Here is a 7508-nt window from a genome sequence, read left to right as displayed (position 1 = left end):
CCTGGAAGCCTTGGTATTTGTTAGCCTTTCTTATAGAAACCTATGAACAAAGGCAATGGTTGGATCATCTCTACAGTCTGGCTCCTCCTGGAGTCATCAGGTTGTTAACAACTTTTAGGGAGCTGCTTGAAATAACCACAATTTACTCTATCTTTACTCCTTTTTTTTTTCAGTTCCCCTTTTCTTTTTTTCTTTTTTTTGGGGGGGGTGGGGCATGCGGGCCTCTCACTGTCGTGGCCTCTCCCGCCACGGAGCACAGGCCCCGGACGCGCAGGCTCAGGGGCCATGGCTCACGGGCCCAGCCGCTCCGCGGCATGTGGGATCCTCCCGGACCGGGGCACGAACCCGCGTCCCCTGCATCGGCAGGCGGACTCTCAACCACTGCGCCACCAGGGAAGCCCTCCCCTTTTCTTGATTACAAAAATAGTAATCGATAGCCATTTCATAGATAGTACGAAACATAAAAAGAAGGAAAAAAAATCATCCATAGTTCTACATACAGAAGCAGTCACTATGAGGACTTTGGAGCCTTTCGATTTGGTCTCTTTCTGGGCTATTTTAACATGGCTGGGAGCAATCTGTCTATGCCATTTGATCTTGATTTCTTTTGCTTAACCTTCTAACATAAGCATTTCTCACTATTAAAATGTTTACATTTTAAAGAACTCCCATATCTCATGGTACTGTAATTTACTTAAAATTAGACTCACTTTGAGCATTTAAGTTATTCCCAGTTTTCTGCTTTTATAAATAATAATGCTGTTATAAATAAGAATGTGTTTATAAATAACAGTGCTATTATAAACAGGAACATTTATAATAATAATAAAATTTTTGCAAGTATTGCAGCTTATTTATTATGACAGCTTCTTAGACTTATAGTGACAAGGTTATCAATGCATATTGCCAGACTTTTTCCAGAAAGGTTGTGTGAATTTTCACTCCTACCTGCAGCATATGAGAATGTCTCTTTCACTCGACTCTTATTTACTAACAAGTAATATTCACCTTAGAATTGTTTCGTTCTTATTTACAGGAAACCTGTTATCTTAATGTATCTAAAAAATTATTAGTGATGTTGATTATGAGCCTGGTTAACTGTTTTGTGAATTTTCTGTTCAAGTATTGGGTTCTTTTTTTCTGTGAGGTGATAGTATTTTTTTTTCATCAGTTTGTGCAACTTTAATGAAGAAAAATAAATCAGTTACCAGCGGAGCTATTAGTTGATCACTCATCCATTGACAACTTGCATCATTTATTCAGGACTATATTAAACAGTATATTATTGGAAAAAAGATTAACTAATAGCTTCAAGCCATCTAACAATTTAAATGAAAATTGCAAGATGTTTGAGGCCCCATTTTGGAATATAAAGGGTGTTTGACTTCCAATTTCCATTCTCTGTAGAACAAGAACAGGCCATTTCTTTATTGACATGCATAAAATACATCACATTTTCTGTTCTGCTGATCCTACCAATTCAATACCAATCCTCTAGCCACATCAGTTATGAGCATAAAGTATATCATGTAACCTCAAATCTCTAACAGTGGAAGACTTAAACAAGAATGGATGCTGCTACAATAATGCTGCTTCCTTTGATGTGACAACTGAGCATCCATCTCCCTCCGCCTCAAATGCTTCTTCAGTATGTTAGAGCTGTGAGAAATGGTTTTAATCTTATAACTAAGTTAGAGTGAAGACTTTGGCCATATAATATACATGCTCCATTTAAAAAAATTTTTTTGAGTCTTGGGCACTGTTCTCTTGTAACTAGTGTACAGTTTCTAAAAGCAGTTATTGTCCAAAGCTGGAAGAGCTTAAGTCTTCTCAGATAAGCATGTGAATGAATGGAGGGAGGTAAACAAAAAATAAAATTTAAAAAGACAAGGTCTGATAGGGGAGCAGCTGGATAAGAAAATCAAAAAAGGAACAGTAATTTAAAGTTTGTTCCAGCTGTAATGTGGGTTATTCTGACCTTCAGGCAGCATCACATGGCATATTTCTGAGTCCATTCCCGAGATATTCTGTTGTACTTATCTGTCTGTCTTATAGATCCATGCAATCTCTGGTATTAGGGGGTCATCTGGGTTTGGATCACACAGCAGTGAACAAATGGATGAAAGAACTTGAAAAATAGTTAAAGCAGGTGACCACTGTGATCTTAGAATATCAAAACAAATGTAGCCATTCCTGTTGATATTTTGATGATAAATTCTTATGGTAAATGCAACCTGGTTTGAAGGGGTAGTCTGTAGGAAGATGAATTGTCAAAAAAAAATACACCACCTTGACATGGGTTGTCATTAAGTCCCATAATTGTGACTTGTCAATGAAACATCATCCCCAACTGGACCTGCAGAACATTGTGCCGGGGGATCATGGGCCAAATCACTAAGTTCCTTATTAATTCGTTTCAGCACCATAGTCTGTGCTTTTCGTCTGGCTCCTCACTATCTTGGTGTCTGCTCAAAGGTCTGGCCCAAACTCTTGATTTTCTGGGCTGCTGGGAAGGGTTGCCTCTTTACCTCACACTGGTTCTGCCAGACATAGGTGTAGAGGGGCTGGGGCGTCCCTCACGCTGTGGCCTCGGTCTCTTCCCCGCCCACCTGGCAGCTGCTGCATCCCTGACCCTATGGTGCTCGTGCACATAACACGAGGTGATGATAGTATTTTTCAATACTCTCAAAAGGTTTGGTTTTTTTTTTTTGGTTGCGCCTGGCAGCTTGTGGGATCTTAGTTCCCCAACCAGGGATTGAACCCGGGCCTTGGGCAGAGTCCTAACCACTGGACCACAAGGGACTTCCCAAGGTTTGATTTTTTAAAAAAATATAGAATTAGGGGCTTCCCTGGTGGTGCAGTGGTTGAGAGTCCGCCTGCCAATGCAGGGGACATGGGTTCATGCCCCGGTCCAGGAAGATCACACATGCCGCGGAGCAGCTGGGCCCGTGAGCCATGGCCACTGAGCCTGTGCGTCTGGAGCCTGTGCTCCGCAACGGGAGAGGCCACAACAGTGAGAGGCCCCCGTACCGCAAAAAAAAAAAAGAAAAAAAATATATAGAGAATTAGGCTTTTTATCTTGTGTCATGTAACCTTCTATTTCCTTACCACCAAGTTATTTTAATTTTGGATTAAATAAATAATTTTCTTTTGTTTTGGATCTATCTCTCATGAGTTTCCCTAAACTCTTTTGGAACCTATAGGATTCTTTTTTTTTGGCCACACTGCACCATGGCTTGTGGGATCGCAGTTCCCTGACCAGCGATTGAACCCCGGCCTGGAATCCTAACCACTAGGCCACCAGGGAACTCCCTATAGGATTTTTATTTTATTTTATTTATTTTCATTTCATTTCATTTCATTTTTTTGGCTGCTCTGCACGCAGCATGTGAGATCTTTTTTTTTTTTTTTTTTTTTTTTTTTTTGCGGTACGCGGGCCTCTCACTGTTGTGGCCTCTCCCGTTGAGGAGCACAGGTTCCGGACGCGCAGGCTCAGTGGCCATGGCTCATGGGCCCAGCCGCTCCGTGGCATGTGGGATCTTCCTGAAGGACCGGGGCGCAAACCCGTGTCCCCTGCATCAGCAGGCGGACTCTCAACCACTGCGCCACCAGGGAAGCCCCATGCATGTGAGATCTCAATTCCCCAACCGGGGATGGAACCCATGCCCCCTGCAGTGGAAGCACGGAGTCTTAACTGGACCACCAGGGAAATCCCCCAAATTGATTTTATTAAAATTTAAAATATAGTTGATTTACAATGTTGTGTTGGTCTCTGATGTACAGAAAAGTGATTCAGCTATATATATATAATATATATATTCTTTTTCATATTCTTTTCCATTATGGTTTAATTACAGGATATTGAATATAGTTGCCTGTGCTATATAGTAAGACTAATCCCAGCTCCCAATCCATCCCTCCCCCATTCCCCCTCCCCCTTGGCAACCACAAGTCTGTTCTCCATGTCTGTGGGTCTGTTTCATAGATAAGTTCATTTGTGTCATATTTTAGATTTCACATATAAGTGATATCATATGGTATTTGTCTTACTCTTTCTGACTGACTTTAATTAGTAGGATAATCTCTAGGGCCATCCATGTTGCTGCATTATTTCATTGTTCTTTTATGGCTGAGTAATATTCCATTGTATATATGTACCACATCCTCTTTATCCATTCATTTGTCAATGGACATTTAGGTTGTTTCCATGTCTTGGCTATTGTAAATAGTGCTATTATGAACACAGCGGTGCCTGTATCTTTTCAAATTATGGTTTTGTCCAGATATATGCCCAGGAGTGGGATTGCTGGATCATATGGTAACTCTGTTTTTAGTTTTTTTTTTAATTAATCTTTATTGGAGTATAGTTGCTTTACAATGTTGTGTTAGTTTCTTGCTGTGCAGCAAAGTGAATCAGTCATACGTATACATATATCCACTCTTTTAAAATTTATTTTAAATTTATTTTATTTTTTTATTATTATTTTTTAATGTGTCTGCCATTTCCTCAATTCTGGGAAAGGATCTTTTTAAAAAAAATTTATTTAGTTTTGGCTGTGCTGGGTCTTTGTTGCTGCACGTGGGCTTTCTCTAGTTGTGGTGAGTGGGGGCTACTCTTCATTGTGGTGCGCAGGCTTCTCCTTGTGGTGGCTTCTCTTGTTGCGGAGCATGAGCTCTAGGCGCACGGGCTTCAGTAGTTGTGCTGCATGAGCTTCAGTAGTTGTGGCTCGTGGGCTCTAGAGCACAGGCTTGGTAGTTGTGGCACACGGGCTTAGTTGCTCCACAGCATGTGGGGTCTTCCCAGACCAGGGCTCGAACCCGTGCCCCCTGCATTGGCAGGAGGATTCTTAACCACTGCACCACCAGGGAAAGCCCCCACTATTTTTTTTATATTTCCTTCCCATTTAGGTCACCACAGAGCACTGAGTAGAGTTCCCTGTGCTGTACTATAGGTTCTCATTAGTTACCTAGTTTATACATAGCAGTGTATATATGTCAGTCCCAGTCTCCCAATTCATCCCACCCCCTTACCCCCTTGGTAACCATTCGTTTGTTCTCTACATCTGTGACTCTACTTCTGCTTTGCAAATAAGTTCATCTTTACCATTTTTCTAGATTCCACATGTAAGCAATATTATATGATATTTGTTTTTCTCCTTCTGACTTATCTAACTCTGTATGACAATCTCTAGGTCCATGCATGTCTCTGCAAATGGCACTATTTCATTCCTTTTTAAGGCTGAGTAATATTCCATTGTATATATGTACCACATCTTCTTTATCCATTCCTCTGTTGATGGACATTTAGGTTGCTTCCATGTCCTGGCTATTGTAAATAGCTGCAATAAACATCAGGGTGCATGCATCCTCTTTTTTGATTCTTTTTTTTTACTTTTTAAAAAAAATTATTTATCTATTTATTTATTTATTTTTGGCTGAGTTTGGTCTTTTTTTTTTTTTTTTTTTTTTTGCAGTACGTGGTCCTCTCACTGTTGTGGCCTCTCCCATTGCAGAGCCTAGGCTCTGGACGTGCAGGCTCAGTGGCCATGGCTTACGGGCCCAGCCACTCCACGACATGTGGGATCTTCCCGGACTTGGGCACGAACCTGTGTCCCCTGCACCAGCAGGCGGACTCTCAACCACTGTGCCACCAGGGAAGCCCGAGTTTGGTCTTTTGTTGTTGCGCGCAGGCTTTTTCTAGTTGCGGCGAGTGGGGGCTACCCTTCGTTGTGGTGCACGGGCTTCTCATTGCGGTGGCTTCTCTTGTTGCGGAGCATGGGCTCTAGGCGCATGGGCTTCAGTAGTTGTGGCTCGCGGGCTCTAGAGCGCAGGCTCAGTAGTTGTGACGCACGGGCTCAGTCGCTCCGCGGCATGTGGGATCCTCCCAGAGTAGGGCTCGAACCCTTGTCCCCTGCACTGGCAGGCAGACTCCCAACCACTGCGCCACCAGGGAAGCCTGCATGCATCCTTTTGAATTATGGTTTTTTCTGGATATATGCCTAGGAGTGGGATTTCTGGGTCATATGGTAGCTCCATTTTTAATTTTTTAAGGAACCTCCCTACTGTTCTCCATAGTGGCTATACCAATTTACATTCTCACCAACAGGGCAAGAGGGTTCCCTTTTCTCCACACCCTCTCCAGCCTTTATTGTAGAATTTTTTTCTTTTTTTTTGCAGTACGTGGGCCTCTCACTGTTGTGGCCGCTCCCGTTGCGGAGCACAGGCTCCGGACACGCAGGCTCAGCGGCCATGGCTCACGGGCCTAGCCGGTCCGCGGCATGTGGGATCTTCCCGGACCAGGGCACGAACCCGTGTCCCCTGCCTCGGCAGGCGGACTCTCAACCGCTGCGCCACCAGGGAAGCCCTATTGTAGAATTTTTGATGATGGCCATTCTGACTGGTGTAAGGTGATACTTCATTGTAGGTTTTTTTTTTTTTTTTTTTCGAATTTCTTTTTTCTTTTTTATTTTTTTTTATTAGTTTCTGCTTTATAACAAAGTGAATCAGTCATACATATACATCTGTTCCCACATCCCTTCCCTCATGCATCTCCCTCCCTCCCACCCTTCCCATCCCACCCCTCCAGGCGGTCACAAAGCACCGAGCTGATCTCCCTGTGCTCTGCGGCTGCTTCCCACTATCTATCTACCTTACGTTTGGTAGTGTATATATGTCCATGCCTCTCTTTCGCTTTGTCACAGCTTACCCTTCCCCCTCCCCATATCCTCAAGTCCATTCTCAAGTAGGTCTGTGTCTTTATTCCCGTTTTACCCCTAGGTTCTTCATGACATTTTTTTTTTTAAATTCCGTATATATGTGTTAGCATACGGTATTTGTCTTTCTCTTTCTGACTTACTTCACTCTGTATGACAGACTCTAGGTCTATCCACCTCATTACAAATAGCTCAGTTTCGTTTCTTTTTATGGCTGAGTAATATTCCATTGTATATATGTGCCACATCTTCTTTATCCATTCATCCGATGATGGACACTTAGGTTGTTTCCAGCTCCGGGCTATTGTGAATAGAGCTGCAATGAACATTTTGGTACATGTCTCTTTTTGAATTATGGTTTTCTCAGGGTATATGCCTAGTAGTGGGATTGCTGGGTCATATGGTAGTTCTATTTGTAGTTTTTTAAGGAACCTCCATACTGTTCTCCATAGTGGCTGTACCAATTCACATTCCCACCAGCAGTGCAAGAGTGTTCCCTTTTCTCCACACCCTCTCCAGCATTTATTGTTTCTAGATTTCTTGATGATGGCCATTCTGACTGGTGTGAGATGATATCTCATTGTAGTTTTGATTTGCATTTCTCTAATAATTAGTGATGTTGAGCATCTTTTCTTGTGCCTTCTTGGCCATCACTATGTCTTCTTTGGAGAAATGTCTATTTAGGTCTTCCACCCATTTTTTGATTGGGTTGTTTTTTTGATATTGAGCTGCATGAGCTGTTTGTATATTTGGGATATTAATCAGTTACTTCATTTGCAAATATTTTCTCCCATT

At 42.4% G+C, this 7508-nt stretch overlaps 1 pseudogene across 1 annotated transcript; it reads right to left on the bottom strand.

Annotated features, from left to right (window-relative positions):
• Positions 1-1990: 1990 nt before the first annotated feature.
• On the bottom strand, positions 1991-2518 carry LOC308619936 (ubiquitin-conjugating enzyme E2 D3-like; annotated as a pseudogene). Its single transcript has 2 exons — positions 2285-2518; positions 1991-2234 (listed from the first exon to the last, which is right to left on the bottom strand). The product of its transcript is annotated as a ubiquitin-conjugating enzyme E2 D3-like (transcript).
• Positions 2519-7508: the final 4990 nt, after the last annotated feature.

The sequence above is a fragment of the Mesoplodon bidens genome (genome assembly GCF_964165515.1).
Source record: "Mesoplodon bidens genome assembly, chromosome: 1".
Lineage (NCBI taxonomy): Eukaryota > Metazoa > Chordata > Mammalia > Artiodactyla > Ziphiidae > Mesoplodon > Mesoplodon bidens.
This window is presented reverse-complemented; position numbering and strand designations above follow the sequence as displayed.